This window comes from Lithobates pipiens, unplaced genomic scaffold (assembly GCF_037356315.1).
Source record: "Lithobates pipiens isolate NorthernLeopardFrog02 unplaced genomic scaffold, aLitPip1_a1.2 Scaffold_18, whole genome shotgun sequence".
NCBI classification, from domain to species: Eukaryota; Metazoa; Chordata; class Amphibia; order Anura; family Ranidae; genus Lithobates; species Lithobates pipiens.
The window spans coordinates 227,249,788-227,269,419 of record NW_027507758.1 but is presented as its reverse complement, the minus strand read 5'-3'; positions in this window follow the sequence as shown (position 1 = coordinate 227,269,419).

The window sequence follows — 19,632 nt, the reverse complement described above, 5'->3', positions numbered from 1 at the left end:
TAAGGAGCGCGCACAGCCACTGCGTCACTCGGGAGCCGATGCTCATGAACGGTGGGCATGATGTCCGCTGGGCACCTGCGATTGCCAGTAACAGAGCCACATCCTGTTAGGAGAGAGGAGACCGATTGTGTGTTCCCAGTACAGAGGAACACTGATCGGCCTTCTCCCCTTGTGAGTCCCCTCCCCCAACAACTAGAATCCCTCCCTAGGTAACATGTTTAACCCCTTGATTGCCACTAGTGTTAACCCCTTCCCTGCCAGTGACATTTATACAGTAATCAGTTAATTTTATAGCACTGATCATTGTATAAATGTGAATGGTCCTAAAATAGTGTCAAAAGTGTCCAATGTGTCCGCTGCAAAATATCACAGTCATGATAAAAATTGCAGATCGCCGCCATTACTAGTAAAAATAAAAAAATAAAAAATGCCATAAATCTATCCTCTATTTTATACACGCTATAACTTTTGCTCAAACCAATCAATATACGCTTATTGCTAATTTTTTTACCAAAAATATGTAGAAGAATACATATCGGCCAAAACTGAGGAAAACATGATTTTCTTTTTTAAATTCGGTTATTTTTTATAGCAAAAATCAAAAAATATTGTGTTTTTTTCAAACTTGTCAGTTTTCTTTTGTTTATAGCGCAATAAATAAAAACAGCAGAGGTGATTAAATACAACCAAAAGAAAGCTCTATTTGTGGGGAATTTTTTTAATAAAAATTGGAAAATTGGCCTGCTCAGGAAGAGGGTGAAAATGCCCTGTATTGAAGTGGTTAAACTGACCAATTGTGACACTCTCTTTAGTGAATTGCTACACTAGCTCTAAAATGTTACATATATACATGTACATATACTACCAAGCTTTATCCATGGAATTGGAACCAATATAAATGGTTTAAATGAGATTTTAAAACTGTATGTTAAAGACAAATAGGATATTTTATCAGCAGTAAACTTATATAAATGAAATAATCACTTGTATAGATCATGAAAAAGAAAAACAAGTGATCAAAACGATCTATTATGAATTGTCTCCCAAATAACTATAAAAGCATCTAGGTGGGGTGCAGCGTGGTGCATTGTCAATAACACACACAGTCCCGGTGTGATGAAAGAACTTGTATTGAATTAATTCAAAGACAGTTTACAATAAACCTGTTGGGAAGACAACCCGACCAGGAACACTCACAAATCTTTCAGTGTGTAGAGAGGTGTTTATTCAGGTGAACTGACAGTGCCTTTTAGGAGGGGTAGAGTGCAGCCTGGAAATCTCATGCCTGAAAGGGAGGATGTCCAGAGAGTTGCAAGTCCTATGCTTTCCCTCCTCATCAGGAACCATTCTCTGCTGATAACTCTTTTCCTACCAGGTGAGGTACCTGTCCCTTCTCTACCCACTTGCACAATGCGCACCAAATCTGGAAGCCAGGGGCCTTAAACAGGCTCTGCCTGACTCAAGATGGCTGCTAGAGTTACAGTGGGGCAAAAAAGTATTTAGCCAACCACCAATTGTGCAAGTTCTCCCACTTAAAAAGATGAGAGTGGACTGTAATTGTCATCATAGGTATACCTCAACTATGAGAGACAAAATGTGGAAACAAATCCAGACAATCACATTGTCTTATTTTTGAAAGAATTTATTTGCAAATTATGGAGGAAAATAAGTATTTGGTCACCTACAAATAAGCAAGATTTCTGGCTCTCACAGACCTGTATCTTCTTCTTTAAGCGGCTCCTCTGTCCTCCACTCATTACCTGTATTAATGGCACCTGTTTGAACTTGTTATCAGTATAAAAGACACCTGTCCACAACCTCAAACAGTCCCACTATGGTGAAGACCAAAGAGTTGGCGAAGGACACCAGAAACAAAATTGTAGACCTGTACCAGGCTGGAAAGACTGAATCTGCCATAGTCAAGCAGCTTGGTGTGAAGAAATCAACTGTGGGAGCAATAATTAGAAAATGGAAGACATACAAGACCACTGATAATCTCCCTCGAACTGGGGCTCCACGCAAGATCTCACCCCGTGGGGTAAAAAATGATCACAAGAATGGTGAGCAAAAATCCCAGAATCACATGGGGGGACCTAGTGAATGACCTGCAGATAGCTGGGACCAACGTAACAAAGGCTACCATCAGTAACACACTACGCCACCAGGGACTCAGATCCTGCAGAGCCAGTACATGTCTGGGCCCGTCTGAGGTTTGCCAAAGAGCATTTGGATGGTCCAGAAGAGGACTGGGAGAATGTCCTATGGTCAGATGAAACCAAAGTAGAACTGTTTGGTAGAAACACAACTTGTCGTGTTTGGAGGAGAGAGAATGCTGAGTTGCAACCAAAGAACACCATACCTACTGTGAAGCATGGGGGTGGCAACATCATGCTTTGGGGCTGTTGCTCTGCAAAGGGAACAGAATGACTGATCCGTGTACGTGAAAGAATGAACAGGGCCATGTATCGTGAGATTTTGAGTGCAAACCTCCTCCCATCAGCAAGGGCATTGAACATGAAACGTGGCTGGGTCTTTCAGCATGACAATAATCCCAAACACAGGCAACAAAGGAGTGGCTTCGTAAGAATCATTTCAAGGTCCTGGAGTGGCCTAGCCAGTCTCCAGATCTCAACCCCATAGAAAACCTTTGGAGGGAGTTGAAAGTCCGTGTTGCCCATCGACAGCCCCAAAACATCACTGCTCTAGAGAAGATCTGCATGGAGGAATGGGCCAACATACCAGCAACAGTGTGTGACAACCTTGTAAAGACTTACAGAAAATGTTTGACCTCTGTCATTGTCAACAAAGGATATATAACAAAGTATTGAGATGAACTTTTGATATTGACAAAATACTTATTTTTCACCATAATTTGCAAATAAATTCTTTCAAAAATCAGACAATGTGATTGCCTGGATTTGTTTCCACACTTTGTCTCTCATAGTTGAGGTATACCTATGATGACAATTATAAACCTCTCTCATCTTTTTAAGTGGGAGAAATTGCACAATTGGTGGCTGACTAAATTTTTGCCCCACTGTACATGGGGTGGCAGCATCCAATTGGATCACTTTCCCAGTGACCCAGGAAACCATGGAGAAGCCATGTTCCTATTGACTTCCTCCCCAACTGCAGTGCTGCTGCGGATGAGTGCCACCTGCAGTGGAGAAAAGAGACTGCACTTGCCTACAATCACATGCAAAAATAATTTGTTGGTTAAACTACCTGTTTTCAGTTAACCACTTAACAACCGCCCTATAGCCAAATGACGGCTACAGGGCGGTTTCTTATCTCTGGGAGGCCGTCATATGACGTCCTCCCAGAATTCCGCTCTCGCGCGCCCCCTGGGGCGCGCACTCGAGAGCATCCGTGACCGCCGGGTCCACAGGACCTGGCGCATCACGGATCACGGTAAACGGCCGCTCATAGCGGCCGTTTACCACCTGATCACTCCGTCAAATGACGGAGTGATCACTTGTAAACAAACCGGCGTCATCATGACGCTGGTTCCTCCCTCCCCCTCTCTGTACCGATTGGAACAGCGGAGGGGGAAGAGATCGGTGTCAGCAGCGATGTGGGCTGCATCTGCAGTGCCCACATCGCTGCTCACCGAAAATTAACCCCTCAATTCCCTGCCAATACTCTGCAATACCCTGCCATTACTCTGCATTACTCTGCATTACCCTGCATTACTCTGCATTACCCTGCATTACTCTGCAATACTCTGCATTACTCTGCAATACTCTGCATTACTCTGCAATACCCTGCAACACTCTGCATTACTCTGCATTACTCTGCAATACTCTGCAATACTCTGCAATACTCTGCATTACTCTGCAATACCCTGCAACACTCTGCATTACTCTGCATTACTCTGCAATACTCTGCAATACTCTGCATTACTCTGCATTACTCTGCAACACTCTGCATTACTCTGCAATACTCTGAAATACTCTGCAATACTCTGCATTACTCTGCATTACACTGCAATATTCTACATTACACTGCAATACTCTGCATTACTCTGCAATACCCTGCAATACTCTGCATTACTCTGCAATACCCTGCAACACTCTGCAACACCCGCCAACACTCTGCAACACCCGCCAACACTCTGCAATGCTCTGCAACACCCGCCAATACCCTGCAACACTCTGCAATGCTCTGCAACACTCTGCAATGCTCTGCAACACCCACCAATACCCTGCAACACTCTGCAATGCTCTGCAACACCCGCCAATACCCTGCAACACTCTGCAATGCTCTGCAACACCCACCAATACCCTGCAACACTCTGCAATGCTCTGCAACACTCGCCAATACGATCAAATCCAGAATCTTTATTTTTATTTTTTTTCAGGCTTCCCAGCTTAGAGGTGAGATGCGGGGTCTTATTGACCCCATATCTCACTGTAAAGAGGACCTGTCATGCCATATTCCTATTACAAGGGATGTTTACATTCCTTGTAATAGGAATAAAAGTGATCAAAAAATTTATTTTTGGGGAAAAAAAAAAAGTCAAACTAAAATAAATAAAGTAAAATGAACAATATTTTTTTTTTTTTAAAGCGCCCCTGTCCCCATGTGCTAGCATGCAAAAGTGAACGCATACGTAAGTCCCGCCCACATATGAAAACGGTGCTCAAACCACACATGTGAGGTATCGCTGCGAACGTTAGAGTGAGAGCAATAATTCTAGCCCTAGACCTCCTCTGTAACTCAAAACATATAACCAGTAAAAAAAAATTTAATCGTCGCCAATGGGGATTTTTAAATAGCGACGTTTGGCGCCATTCCACGAGCCTGTGTAATTTTGAAGAGTGACATGTTAGGTATCGATTTACTCAGTGTAACTTTATCTTTCACATTATGCAAAAATTGGGCTAACTTTACTGTGTTTTTTTTTTTTAAGCACAAAACAGTTTTTTTCCAAAAAAAAGCATTCGAAAAATTGCTGCGGAAATACCGTGCGAGATAAAAAGTTGCAACGACCACTATTGTATTCTCCAGGGTGTTTGCTAAAAAAACATATATAATGTTTTGGGATTCTATGTAATTTTCTAGCAAATAAATGATGATTTTTACATGTAGGAGAGAAATGTCAGAATTGTCCTGGGTGCTCGAGAAAGCCTGATGGTGCTCCATGCATGTTGGGCCTCTGTATGTGGCCACACTGGGTAAAAGTCTCACACATGTGGTATCGCCGTACTCGGGAGTAATAGCAGAATGTGTTTTGGGGTGTAATTTGTGGTATGCATATGCTGTGTGAGAAATAAACTGATAATATGACAATTTTGTAAAAAAAAAAAAAAAAAAGTAAAAAAAATCTTGATTTTGCAAAGAATTGTGGGAAAAAATGACAGCTTCAATAAACTCATCATGCCTCTTACTAAATACCTTGGAATGTCTTCTTTCCAAAAAGGGGTCATTTTGGGGGTATTTGTACTTTTCTGGCATGTTAGGGTCTCAAGAATTCAAATAGGCCGTCAGTACTTCAGGTGTGATCAATTTTCAGATATTAGCGCCATAGCTTGTGGACTCTATAACTTTCACAAAGACCAAATAATATCCACCAATTTGTACTTATTTTTACCAAAGATATGTAGTAGTATAAATTTTGGCCAAAATTTATGAAGAAAAAATTACTAATCTGCTAAATTTTATAACAGAAACAAAGAAAAATGCATTTTTTTGCAGAATTTTCTGTATTTTTTCTTTTATAGCACAAAAATAAAAAAACCCAGCGGTGATTAAATACCACCAAAAGAAAGCTCCATTTGTGTGAAAAAAAGGACAACAATTTCATATAGGTCCAGTGTTGCATGACTGAGTAATTGTCATTCAAAATGTGAGAGCACCGAAATCTGAAAATTGGTCTGGTTATTAAGGGTGTTTAAGTGCCCAGTGGTCAAGTGGTTAAACATTCACCAGTAATCCTATTTGCAACAAGTATACCTTGACAAGTGCTTGTTAGAGGACCACACTTTTTAGTGCACTTTTTTATTTACAGTGCTCTTCAAGACAAGGTATTTTTTGAGACAGAAGAGTTCTACTTTGGGGCATGGCTTGATAGACCTTGTTACCGGATGCTTGCTCTGTCTTTCCCCCAGGAATTCTTTGGATTTTATCCTGTAGGCATCTTAATCTCATGTTTGCTGGTGAAAAAATATGTCTGCTGATTCAGTATTTTCCTTGCCATCAACTGGTGTACGCATTACCCCAATACAGCCACGACAAAGCAAAATAAAGAACTGTAGAGGACCACTCCTCCCAATGGTGCATTTCCTCAAAGACGTGCTAAAAAGAAATACAGGAAAGATGTGCAAAAACTGGAAATGTTTGCCAGCGTGCCACCAGCCAAAGGAACAACTGGAAAATCCAATCAGAGACACACAGCTTCTGAGCAGGATATGGCAGTGTCTTGATTTGCTGCTACGGAATGAAGAACAGGCAACAATCCCTGAGGTATAGTAAGTACTCCAGATGGGCGGGGACACAGAGTACCCCATGATCTCCTGTTGCCTGGGGACCTCATGAGTTATCAGTATGCTCTGGTTATGTTAATGTGATAGGAGATGACATTGCGCCTCTCTGAAGGGATGGTCACAATACCCAATCAGTTAAATCTGTTCATGATTCATGTCTAGAAGACATAAAAAAGGTGTGTAGAATCAATGTGCACATTATTGGCGAATCAGAGTACATGGAGAGAAGAAACCTTGATGAGTTTAGTTCTCAACTAAGAAGTGTAAGTGCCATCCTGCTAGTCCATCAAAGAGAAATATGTGAGGAGCTCCAGCAATCTTGACACAGGCAGAAAGACAAGAACTTCACAACTTATATACCAATTCTAATATAACAATTAATCCCTCTGATAAAGGTGGTAACATTGTTGTAATGGATAACAAACAATATGTAGAGATGTGTACTAAGATTTTGAACAATATAAAATGGTATCTCCCTATTACCAGTAGGGATGAGCTGGGTGTTCGAGTGAAACGCATGTTCGACTCGAACACACGCCAAATTCGAGTGGCGCTCATGGCCCATAATGCACTGCGGCATCGCAGTGCATTGCCGGCTGATGATTGGCCAAGCATGCACTATGACCCGCATGCTTGGCCAATCACAGCGCCGTAAAGCGAGGAGAGCCATAATTGGCCACAGGCAGGATGCCTGTGGCCAATTATGGCTCAGGGAGTTTAGTACATGCCCCACACTATATAAGGCCGCCTGCACGGCAGCCTTGCATAGTGTGTTGCGGGTGGCTCATAGAGACAGATAGACGCAGAGACAATGTCTTAATTTCCTTTGAACCGAGTGCAATTACAGCCAGTGTATTGTGCCCCCTGTACAGTTTACACCTGAAACTACCCCTATTGCTAGTGTTGTTCTGGTCCTATTCCACAGGCAGCTGCAGCAGTTACAGTCGGTGTATTGTGCCACCTGCACAGTGTACACCTGAAGCTACCGCAATTGCTCGTGTTGTTCTGGTCCTATACCACAGGAAGCTGCAGCAGTTACAGTCGGTATATTGTGCCACCTGCACAGTGTACACCTGAAGCTACCGCAATTGCTCGTGTTGTTCTGGTCCTATACCACAGGCAGATGCAGCAGTTACAGTCGGTGTATTGTGCCTCTTGCACAGTGTACACCTGAAGTTACCCCAATTGCTGGTGTTGTTCTGGTCCTATACCACAGGCAGCTGCAGCAGTTGCAGTTGGTGTATTGTGCCAACTGCACAGTGTACACCCAAAGCTACCCCAATTGCTGGTGTTGTTCTGGTCCTATACCACAGGCAGATGCAGCAGTTACAGTTGGTGTATTGTGCCACCTGCACAGTGTAAACCTGAAGCTACCCCAATTGCTCGTGTTGTTCTGGTCTTATACCACAGGCAGCTGTAGCATTTACAGTTGGTGTATTGTGCCACCTGCACAGTGTACACCTGAAGCTACTCCAATTGCTTGTGTTGCTCTTGTCCTATACCACAGGCAGCTGCAGCAGTTACAGTCGGTGTATTGTGCCACCTGCACAGTGTACACCTGAAGCTACCCCAATTGCTTGTGTTGTTCTGGTCCTAAACCACAGGCAGTTGCAGCAGTTACAGTCGGTGTATTGTGCCACCTGCACAGTGTACACATGAAGCTACCCCAATTGCTTATGTTGTACTTGTCCTCTACCACAGGCAGCTGCATCAGTTACAGCCGGTGTATTGTGCCACCTGCACAGTGTACACCTGAAGCTACCCCAATTGCTGGTGTTGTTCTGGTCCGATACCACAGGCAGCTGTAGCAGTTACAGTCGGTGCATTGTGCCACCTGCACAGTGTACACCTGAAGCTACCCCAATTGCTCGTGTTCTTCAGATCCTATATCACAGGCAGCTGCAGCAGTTACAGTCGGTGTATTGTGCTACCTGCACAGTGTACACCTGAAGCTACCTCAATTGCTCGTGTTCTTCAGATCCTATACCACAGGCAGCTGCAGTAATTATAGTCAGTGTATTGTGTCATCTGCACAGTGTGCACCTAAAGCTTCCCAAATTGCTGGTGTTCTGCTGATCCTAAACAGCAGGCAGCTGCAGTAATTACAGTCAGTGTACTGTGTCATCTGCTCAGTGTGCACCTAAAGCTCCCCCAATTGCTGGTGTTCTCATCTCCCAGCAGGCCATTAGTATGTCTGGAAGGCCAACAAGGAAAAGCAGACAGTCACGAGGCAATAAAAGAAGGCAAGCAGGCTCTGTGTCTAGAGGCAACAGTGCTGGTCATGGACGCGGTGCATCATCATCAGCACGTGGCCATGGGACATGCTTGTCCTTATTTTCGGCAGCTGGATGTGTTGAGTCACAACATGCCAAAGACTTGGTAGATTGGATGACCAAGCCCTCCTCATCCTCTTCATCCTCTCTCACCCAGGCTCAGGGTACTGGCAAAGAAACTGCCAATACGGCCTCTTCCCTCATCTCAATGGCATCAGTCACTCCTTCCCACCATGTCCTCCTGAGGAGTCCCCAGAACTGTTTGAGTACAGTGTTGGGTACATGCTCCAGGAGGATGCCCAGCGTTTTGAAGGCTCTGATGATGATACCCAGCTAGAGGAAGGCCGTAGCATGAGCCCAGAGAGAGGGGATGCCCAAGAAGGACAGCAATCTAGCAGTCATGTTCTACCAGCTGCATCATACTGCCAGGTTTGCTCCAGTGATGAGGAGGGAGGGGATGATGAGGTCACTGACTCCACATGGGTGCCTGATAGGAGAGAGGAGGAGGAGGCACATCTCCAACGAGGCAGGATGCCCTCCAGGGGCCAGCTTAAGGGAAGCACACCGACTGAATCACACAGCAGAGCTCCGCCTGCGCAGGGTGCTGCCTCTGCACGTTATTCCAAAAGTTCTTTGGTGTGGGCCTTTTTTGAGACGAGTGCATCAGATCGCACTGCTGCTATTTGCAACATATGTCTCAAGCGTATCTCGCGTGGCCAAAACATCAGCCGCTTGGGCACCACATGCTTGACCAAACATATGTTGACCTGCCATGCAGTTAGTTGACAAGCGTACCTTAAAGACCCACACCAAAGAACAAAAGAGCCTTGATGAAGAAGCGCGGTTGCTACGTCATCATGATCCATACGCTCAGGAAACGCGTCGTTTACCAGTGATGTCATCTCCCTGCGTCCCGCTCACAGCAGCGCTTCAAGCCTCGTTTTCGATGAGACACTGTACCCACCATGGCCGGCATCTGTACATCTAGCGGTGGAAGCTCTTGGAGATGGCTAAGCATACTGCGATCAGACTGGGGTTATGACAGACCTGAAGACACATTCGATGGATTACAATGTTTTTAACCCACCACAGAAATGTGAGTTGTTTACTTGAAAAGTCTATTAATAAAATTGCATTTTAAATCTACACCCAGAGGCGCCCTTTCTTTGTTTTGTAAAGAACAAAGTGGACCTCTCCTTGCTCCTCATCAGCTGGGATCTCCAACCCTACTATACCTTCAGCCCTCTCTGAAACCTGCACTGAGAGGAATGAAGGTGTAGAATTAGGTGTGTCACAGCCAAGTACTTGCGGGCAATCTGCTAGCTCCCTCCGTCAGGGACAACTGACCCATGTCCTTAACTTGGTGGTGCAGCGGTTCTTGGGCAGGTACCCGGGCTTACAGGATGTCCTGAGGCAGGCCAGGAAAGTCTGTGTACATTTCCGCCGGTCATATAATGCCAGTGCTCGGCTGACTAAGCTCCAACAGGAATTGAACCGGCCCAAGAACCGCCTTATCTGTGACATGCCCACCAGGTGGAACTCAACGTTGGGCATGCTGCAGGGGCTGCACACGGAGCAGAGGGCCATCAATGAGTACCTGTGCAATGGCACTAGGACAGGGTCAGGGGAGCTTGGTTTTTTTCCCCACGCCAGTGGGCCATGATCAGGGATGCATGCACTGTCCTGTCACCATTTGAGGAGGCCACTAGGATGGTGAGCAGTGACAGTGCATGCATCAGTGACACTGTACCAATTGTCCACCTGTTGGAGCACACGCTGCATGGAATAATGGACAGGGCACTTGAGGCAGAACAGAGGCAGGAAGAGGAGGACATCTCTCTCAATTCCCCCTTTATCCAGACAGTGTTCCTGCTGTCCCGCCGATCACACAGGAAGAGGATGAGGAGGAGGAGGAGGATTGTGTCAGCATGGAGTTGGAGCCTGGCACTCAGCATCAGCAGCAGTCTTTTAGGGAGGATTTACATTATTCAGTGGATCAAGGAGAGGGATCATTACTGGCTGACAACTCTCCTTGATCCACGGTACAAGGGTAAGGTTGCGGACCTTATCCTGCAAAGCCTGCGGAAGGATCCTCGTATTCTTCGGATCAAGGAGAGGGACCATTACTGGCTGGCCACTCTCCTTGATCCACGGTACAAGGGTAAGGTTGCCGACCTTATCTTGCCATCGCAGAGGGAGCAGAGGATAAGACATCTCCGGGAGGCCTTGCAGAAAGGTCTGTGCAACATGTTCCCAGAGACTGGGAGGTTACAAATTCCTGGTCCTAGACAACGTGTTGCTGAGGCTTCGGTCAGTCACAGAAGGAGCGGTGGAGAAGCTGGCTGTCTGACCGTTGTGTTCAAACAATTTTTTAGTCCAGAGCCCTAAGGTATGATCGGTTCCAGCAACCATCGCCAGCATTTGATTTACATGGTGCAGGAATACCTAGGGGCAAGATCAGACTTGCACACCTTTCCTACCGAAAATCCTCTGGGTAACTGGGTCTTGAGGATGGATCACTGGGCAGAGCTTGCACAGTATGCAATTGAGCTACTGGCCTGTCCTGTATCCAGCGTTCTTTCGGAACGCACATTCAGTGCTGCTGAAGGCTTTGTAAGCGATCACAGGGTGTGTCTGTCCACTGACTCGGCTGATCGATTGACCTTCATAAATATGAATAAGCCTTGGATCACCACCAGCTACCAAGCACCTGAAGCTTTTTTTTTAAATGTCACATCCCTTCAAGACTGCCTATGCTGATGCTAAGTGACTATCCTGTTATGATGACTGACTATCCTCTTCCTCCTCAATGATCCTGCTGATAGCTTGGAAGAGCATTTTTGATTCTGGGTGCCACCACCAGTAGCTAAGGCCCAATTTTTCAGCCCCTGTTTAACAGGGGCATGTAATTACAATTTTTGTTGCAATACTTTGCAGCAGGGCTCATTCCTGCTCTCCAACTAGAGTTTATGTGAGCTGTTGCACTGTTGTGGCACCAGTGCCTAAGGCCCAATCTTTTTGCCCCTTTTTAACAGGGGCCTGTAATTACAATTCTTGATATAATAGTTCACAGCAGGGCATTCCAGCGCCCACCAAGAGGCAATTTGAGGGCTTACAGTGTTGAGGCAACACCAACACCTTAGGCCCAAATTTTTGCAGAGCATATAGGGCAGGCCCCTACTTTCAAACATCCAACTTACAAATGTCTCCTACTTGCAAACGGAAGGAGACAACAGGAAGTGACATGAAATCTACCCCTAGGAAGGGAAATTCTCTCCTGTAAGACTTGATATGGGAAAAATGTGTCTCCTATCCACTGATGCTTTATCCCAATCCTTGTTTTACTAAAAACCCCAAGTTTTCAAAAAATATTAGTCATTGGGACAGAAAGTGAGGTGAAATCTTCTGAAGAGGTGCACAAATGGAAAAAAAAATGTTACAGGGGTGATAACTCTTCCCTATGTTTTCCAAAAAGCTTAAAAATAGATTTTTTGACTGGAGCTACACTTAAAAAATGTACCAGTTCAAAATTACAAACAGATTCTACTTAACAACAAACCTACACAGTCCCTGTCTTATTTGCACCGCGTGTATACTGCTGTTCTTAGTATATAGGGCCTGGGGGCCCCACACTTTTCCGTTTTTTTATTTGGGTACCGGGTTCCCCTTAATATCCATACATGACCCAAAGGGGCTGTTAATGGGCAGGGGGGCTACCCTGGGTCTGGTATGGATTTAGAGGGGGATCCCCACACCATTTTTTTTATTTTAGCACGGGGTTCCCCTTAATATCCATACCAGACCTGAAGGGCCTGGTATGGAATTTAGGGGGAATCCCACGCATTTTGTTTAAATTTTGGTTCAGGGTTCCCATGTGGTGAAATCCCCATGCCGTTCTTATCAATAAACTTTTATGTGTATTGCAGACCGACAATTCATTGTAGCTGCAAGTAGTTTTAAATGACTTTTTTTCATTTTGACATTTTCATTTAATTTTGCTGTCAGACTGTTCTAAACACGAGAAACATGGGCCCCTTTACAGGCATACTATAGACACCCCCAGGTACGAAATTTAAAGGGATATTACACTTTTATTGTTTCACTTTAAGCATTATTAAAATCACCGCTCCCGAAAAAACTGTAGTTTTTAAAACTTTTTTTGTATTGATACATGTCGCCTAGGGCAGGAACCAGGTCCCCAAACACTTTTTATGACAATAACATGCATATAAGCCTTTAAAATTAGCACTTTTGATTTCTCCCATAGACTTTTAAAGGGTGTTCCGTGGCTTTTGAATTTGCCACGAACACCAAAAATTGTTCGCTGTTCGGCAAACTGGTGAACAGCCAATGTTCGAGTTGAACATGAGTCCTGACTGCCACCTGCTTTAGCCGCTTGGACCCCATACAATCAACCCATTCACTTGAATGGGTCACAGTTGGTGGTAGTACAGGGGGTATAATTACTGCCACAGCTGCAAAGCATCACAACCATACCATGTGTACACCCTCTGTAGCTGCCTCTGCAACTAAAAGGGGGTAGCAGTTCAGGGTGGCAAAACTGCGGTTCAACTGTAAGGTTTCACTACCGTCCAACCTCAAATGTGGAAATTCCTAATAGTGAAGCCAGTCACAGTGTCTCAGATCACCACTACACCAGTCACACTGTCACCAGAGCAGTGTAGCTAGAATCAGTGTTCCTGATTGCCACCACACCTGACCAAAACAACCAGCAACAGTGTTCCAATGTAAGCCAGCAGTGATGTCCCTGATTGTCACCACATCAGCCCCAGTATCACTAGACCAGTGTAGTTTGCCCGTTTGCTTACCCTGCCTCTGCCTGCCACCTGAACTGACCCAATTAGTGGCTGCTCATATGTCCACATCCAACTAACTATGTTCCTGCAAGACCCCAGTGCCAGCCATTGCTTTTGGGCAACTGCACTCCTGGAAACTTTCTGGCCAGTGAGTATGGTATTCCCGGGGGCAGCTACAAACCAGTAGGCTAGGCTTGCTTGGCTTATAGGAACAGGCACTGCTATAGGTGACACCACACTAAGCTATATTTCTTGACCATTTGTATAGAGGCAATGATTACAGCACAATCATTTTGATATGAATTAGTTGATGTATGTGATATACAAGATACAATGTGCGGTACATATTCAGTCCAAACATTGAAAAAGTCTCATGAATGTGGTGTTGCCATACTTGGGAAGTTTAGCAGAATGTGTTTTGGGTTGTATGCCTATGTTGTGTGTGGAAAATATCCTATTAGGTTGACAACTCTGTGTATAAATAATTGTTTTAATTTTCCTTTTGCATTTTTCACAAAATTATGGCAAAAAGTAAAGTCTTCAAAAGCCTCACCATGTCTTATTAAAACATATCTTAGGGTGTTTACTCTCTAAAATGTGGTTATTTTGTTGGTGTTTCTACTGTCTTAGTGCTCCAGGACCTCCATAAATGTGAAAGGTAGTCAGGAAATTAGAGGTGTAATTTTTGACCCTAGAAAGCCAGTGGTTAGGCTGTGAAAAGGTCTCACACATGTGGTATCCCCATGCTTGAGAGGAGTAGCACAGTATGTTAGGGATGTAATTATAAGTATGCATATGCTGTGTATTACAAAATATCTTAGTATTTGACAACTTTGTGTAATAAAATACATTTTCATTCTGCATTTTCCAAAAACTTGTGGCAAAAGATTACAAGGGTTATAAACCCTCATGTTTTTTCATCTTAATGCATCCTATGCATTAAGGTAAAAAAACTTCTGTCATTGACCTCTCCCCCCAGCCCCTCGTTTTACTTACCTGGGTCCTGTATTCCCCAGCCAGAGAAACGCTCTTCCCCTCTCCTCGTTGTCTTGGCTCTTGATTGGATAGATTGATAGCAGCACAGCCATTAGCTCTCAATCAAATCCAATGACGTGGGCGCCGGGGGGGGGGGGGGCGGGGTCCAGTCCTACATCCTGCGTCTATGGACACCAAATGCAGGACCCGGGAGGAGCTACCACCACTGCCGGCTGGCCCCAGAAGTCAAGGATTGGAGCCACTCTGTGCAAAATGAACTGCACAGTGGAGGTAAGTATGACAAGTTTGTTATTTTTTTTTTTAAATGAAGCCTTACAATAACTTTAAGTCTTAAAAAGACTCACCATGATTTGACTCATGTGGCTCGACTGTGAAAAAGTCTCACATAGGTGGTATCTCCATACTTAGGTGGCATAGCAGAATGTGTTTGGGATATAATTACAACTGTTTATGCTGTGTGTGAAAAATGACTTGTTCATTTTTAAATTTTCCAAAAATTGTGACAAAAAATTCAAACTAAAAAAAACTTACCATGGGGGGCGTGGCTAGCTGTGGACTGTGATGGCTGCGTAAGAGCGGAGCTCCTCAGCAACAGACTACACAGCGGCACATAACGGCTCTCCCGGGGGCATATATTCACCCCAGCTCACTGATGACCACCGGCGGACCACGGCGGAGCATGACCAAGAAACGTAAAGGCGAAAGGAAACCGCAGAGACTGACAGAATATTACCAATACCGCCAGGATGGAGGTAGGCAAGATGGCACCAGCACATGGGGCCCTATCTCTCCCTCGGCCACCCGGGATGGAAATGAGGGCTCTCTGAAGAGCACCCATTCTTGCCCAGATACCCCACAGCTGGCCAGTCCAGCCAAAGCAAGGCCTAGGCTGGATGGACCTGGATGCAGCCCGCTGAGCGGCCATGAGGATGACTCGGGGGAGGATACTAGGGATCTGCCTGATAGCATTGAAAAGTTCCCCACAAACAACCAACCTGTCATAGACACAGTTCTTAAAGACATGTTGCTCTCCCTACGGAGTACTATACAAGCTGATATGATGACATGTATGAACAAGTTTCGCACAGACATTCAAGAGGTGGAGACTAGAGTTGATCATATTGAATGCAAAATGGGCGAGTTCGCTACCACGATTAACGACCTGGTAGATGCCCAAGAGGAAACTGAGGTCATACAGGCAAAAAAGGCAGACATGGAGAACAGAAGTAGGAGAAACAACATGAAGATCAGAGGCCTACCAGAAACGGTTCAACAGAGCAATTTGCGGGCATACGCCACTACCTTATTCACAGACCTCCTTCCTGACCTTACACAGATGGATGTCACCATAGACAGGTTACACCGCCTCCCCAAGCACTCCTACCTCCCTGATCATACTCCAAGGGATGTCATACTGAGATTGACTTTTTATCATGTCAAAGAACAACTTATGGCCACTATGCGGAAAAAAGACCTCATCCCTGCCCAATACCAACACTTGCAGTTCTACGCAGACCTCCCACAGTACACCCTGAAAAAGCGGAGAAGCCTAATAACGATTAACAAAACTCTCCAAAACCACCAGATCTCCTACAAATGGGGATATCCAACTAACCTTACTATCATCAAGGATGGTGCTACTCACATTGTCCATTCTTTGGAGAAAGGCCTTGCTCTGCTTAGGGACTGGCACATAGTCCCAGATCTGGCAAACAACCCCAGCCCTGCTGGAAACAGGATGGAAAACTGCAACGCCTAACAATGCAAAAAAACACGCCTAAACCAACGGAATATGCTCGGGATACCACGAATACCGTTGCAGCAAGGGCTAACCCTCTCTGCCACGAACTTGACCCTCAATCTACGTTTGAATAGCACTAGTTGCATTCAAATAGACAGTTGACTGCCTTGGGCCTTTCTTTGACAACGAACCCGAAATGTTTACTAATGTTCGGAAAATAGCATTACAGCTTTACCTTATTTTTTGCTTACAGTGGAGGTTTTGCTGTTTTATTTTTTTATTTTTGAAAAAATATACTACTAAGCCGCGCTTAACTTATGCAGACAACTGTTTGTGCACAAAAAATAAAATTGAAAACACAATATAATAACCATATATAAATTAGTGAACATGTGTGCATAGTGTAAAGCACATATAAAAAACTTTAAACATAAAAATTGACCTTTACAACATAAATTTCCGTTATGTGGGCCTCTATCGGCATAAAAGAAAATAAAACAAAGACATCCAGTATTTAAACAGTGAGTCCGTATGCATAAACCACAAAAACAATTATTATAAAGTGTGAAGATGAAGTCCTTCCAAAACTAAACCACCATATTCATGGAAAAACAGCCACTTAGTCCAATGAGAGGGTAAGTGTTCAATCCGCCACCAACATATGATAAAAATTTGCCTCTTACCAGAAAAACATGACCCCCCACTACAGAGGGTCACACGAGACTTGTAAGAATTACTTCCGGCCAAAGGGGGATCCTCACTTTCCTCCTGGTTCCACTACTCCAGTGGGGATTGGGAAGAAGGCCTGTTCCCAAGGTTATTCCTTAAAGGCCCAAAGAAGGACTCAAAAGAAGGGACATCGGAACCATAAAGGGAAGATAAAGCTCCAAATAGTGTAAAACCCTTTATTTCTCAAAATAAAAAAAATAAAAATGCACTTACAAATGTATAGAAGAAAATAAGTCTTAAGTCCGTTGCGCCGGCCGGACGCACACAGACAGACCCGTTCTCCTGGAAACCGTCACAAAAACGAGGTGATGTATAGCGTACCACTCATCCCTACGCGTTTCGCAACAAAATTGCGTCATCCTGCCAGAACCCAGAAACAGGGGAGGTGTGGGTATGATAAATTTAAAAGACTACTATTTGGCCACTTTACTGACTCAACTTAAGGCATGGTTCCCCTCTTCCACGAGTCATAGATGGACAGAGACAGAGAGTGCTCAACTTCCCAGCCGCAACCTTTATTACTTACTTTTTCAACATCGCACTCACTCACTAAAAAACAAAACCCTATCCCCTACGATAGCAGCCTCATTAAGTGCATGGGACGTACTTGTACACCACCCTTTCCAACAGACCAAGCTTGTAAATCTACCAATGCCCTTGCAAATCCTGACGGGGCTCATACCAGACTTAAACATAACAGATTGGGTGGCCAAGGGGATTAACGTAGTGGATGACCTAATGATTGGACCAAACCTAAAGACCTTTCGATCTCTCCAAATAGAATACGGCCTGACAGCGTAGGAACTCTACACTTATTTACGCATCAACCATTTTCTCCAAGCGAATCCTACCACCCATATTTCTATTCCATGGAATGTATCGCAATATTATTTAAGCACTAACCCTAAGATCAGGGGCATATCCTTTTTTTATGGAATGCTCGGAAATAAAACAGTATTTACAAAATCCTTGACAATGTCCTCCTGGGAAGAAGATATGGGGACTACCTTCACTCCAGAGCAATGGTTGAAAGCCTTTAGAATAACCTACTCCTCCACGAACAGTGTTGGTTTGTGGGAACTATCCCAGAAAGTAGCACTTAAGTGGTATCTAACTCCGTATAAGATAGCAGAGTCGCACCTCAGTCTTCTGCACTGTGCTGGAGACATTGTAAGGAGGTGGGAACTTTATACCACATACTTTGGTCCTGTCCAGTGATTGATGGTTATTGGAGAGGATTTTTTCGGATACTTGAACAGCTCTCTGGTGAGCGGATAACTCCATCCCAAGAACTAGCTCTCCTCTCCTTAACCATTGAGGAACTGCCGAGAGAGTACAGAACGGTAAGCTCCCATGTTTTAATGAGTGCTAGATTGGTACTGACCCGCCACTGTAAAGATCAAGTAGCTCCTTCCGTACGGGAGGTGATATTTACCACTCACACTCACTCTACATATGAACTAATGTTTGTGAGTACTCAAAACCGTCTCTCGTCAGCGACATCTGTGTGGAAACCCTGGACTGAATGGTATAGGAGACATAAAGCACACTGAAGGGTACCTTCTTGATTTTATGACTTATAGAAGTGATGAGCATTTTATTTTATTTTATTTTATTCTATTCTGTTTTGTTTTTGCTTTCATCTACATATGATTGGCTCGGCTTAATTTTTGAAATGGTAATTTTCACAGAGTGCTCAGACGCTCATTCCCTAGAGTCTGACAATTCGGACTACATGGTTTGAGAAAGATACTTGTTGTGCAAAGCTACTGTAACCAAAACATGTATGACCTAACCTGAATAAGATGTATAATCTTTCACTCTACTAACTGCTATTTCACTGAGTCTGTATGTGACATATTCAAGTTCATGTAATGTTTAACCTCTTCCCGCCCGCTCTATAGCCGAACGACGGCCTTAGAGCAGGCGGGTTCCTTCGCCTGGCCGTCCCTGGACGGCCTTGTGTTTACTTCCGCAATGCGCGCCGCCGGGGGCGCGCATCGCTGAAGTATTGTATTCGCCGTGTCTCCCGGAGACAGGCAAATACAGATCACCGTGAACGGGCAATCAAAGCGGCCGTTCACAGCGCGATCGCAGCTGCCTATGGGAGATGATCTCATATGTAAACATATGAGATCATCTCCCATTGCCATGTCTCTCCCTCCTCACACAGAGACAGCGTGTGAGGAGGGAGAGCGATCTGTGTGTCAGCCCCAGTGCCTTGTGTCAGCCCCAGTGCCTTGTGTCAGCCCCAGTGCCATGTGTCAGCCCCAGTGCCATCTGTCAGCCCCAGTGCCAGTGCCATCTGTCAGCCCAGTGCCATCTGTCAGCCCCAGTGCCATCTGTCAGCCCCAGTGCCAGTGCCATCTGTCAGCCCAGTGCCATCTGTCAGCCCAGTGCCATCTGTCAGCCCAGTGCCATCTGCCAGTAGTGCCAGTGCCGCCAGTGCCACCTGCCAGCGCCAGTGCCTGCCGTCAGCCCCAGTGCCGTCAGCCCCAGTGCCGCCAGCACCAGTGCCACCAGCGCCAGTGCCAGCGCCAGTGCCACCTGCCAGCCCCAGTGCCATCCGTCAGCCCCAGTGCCATCCGCCA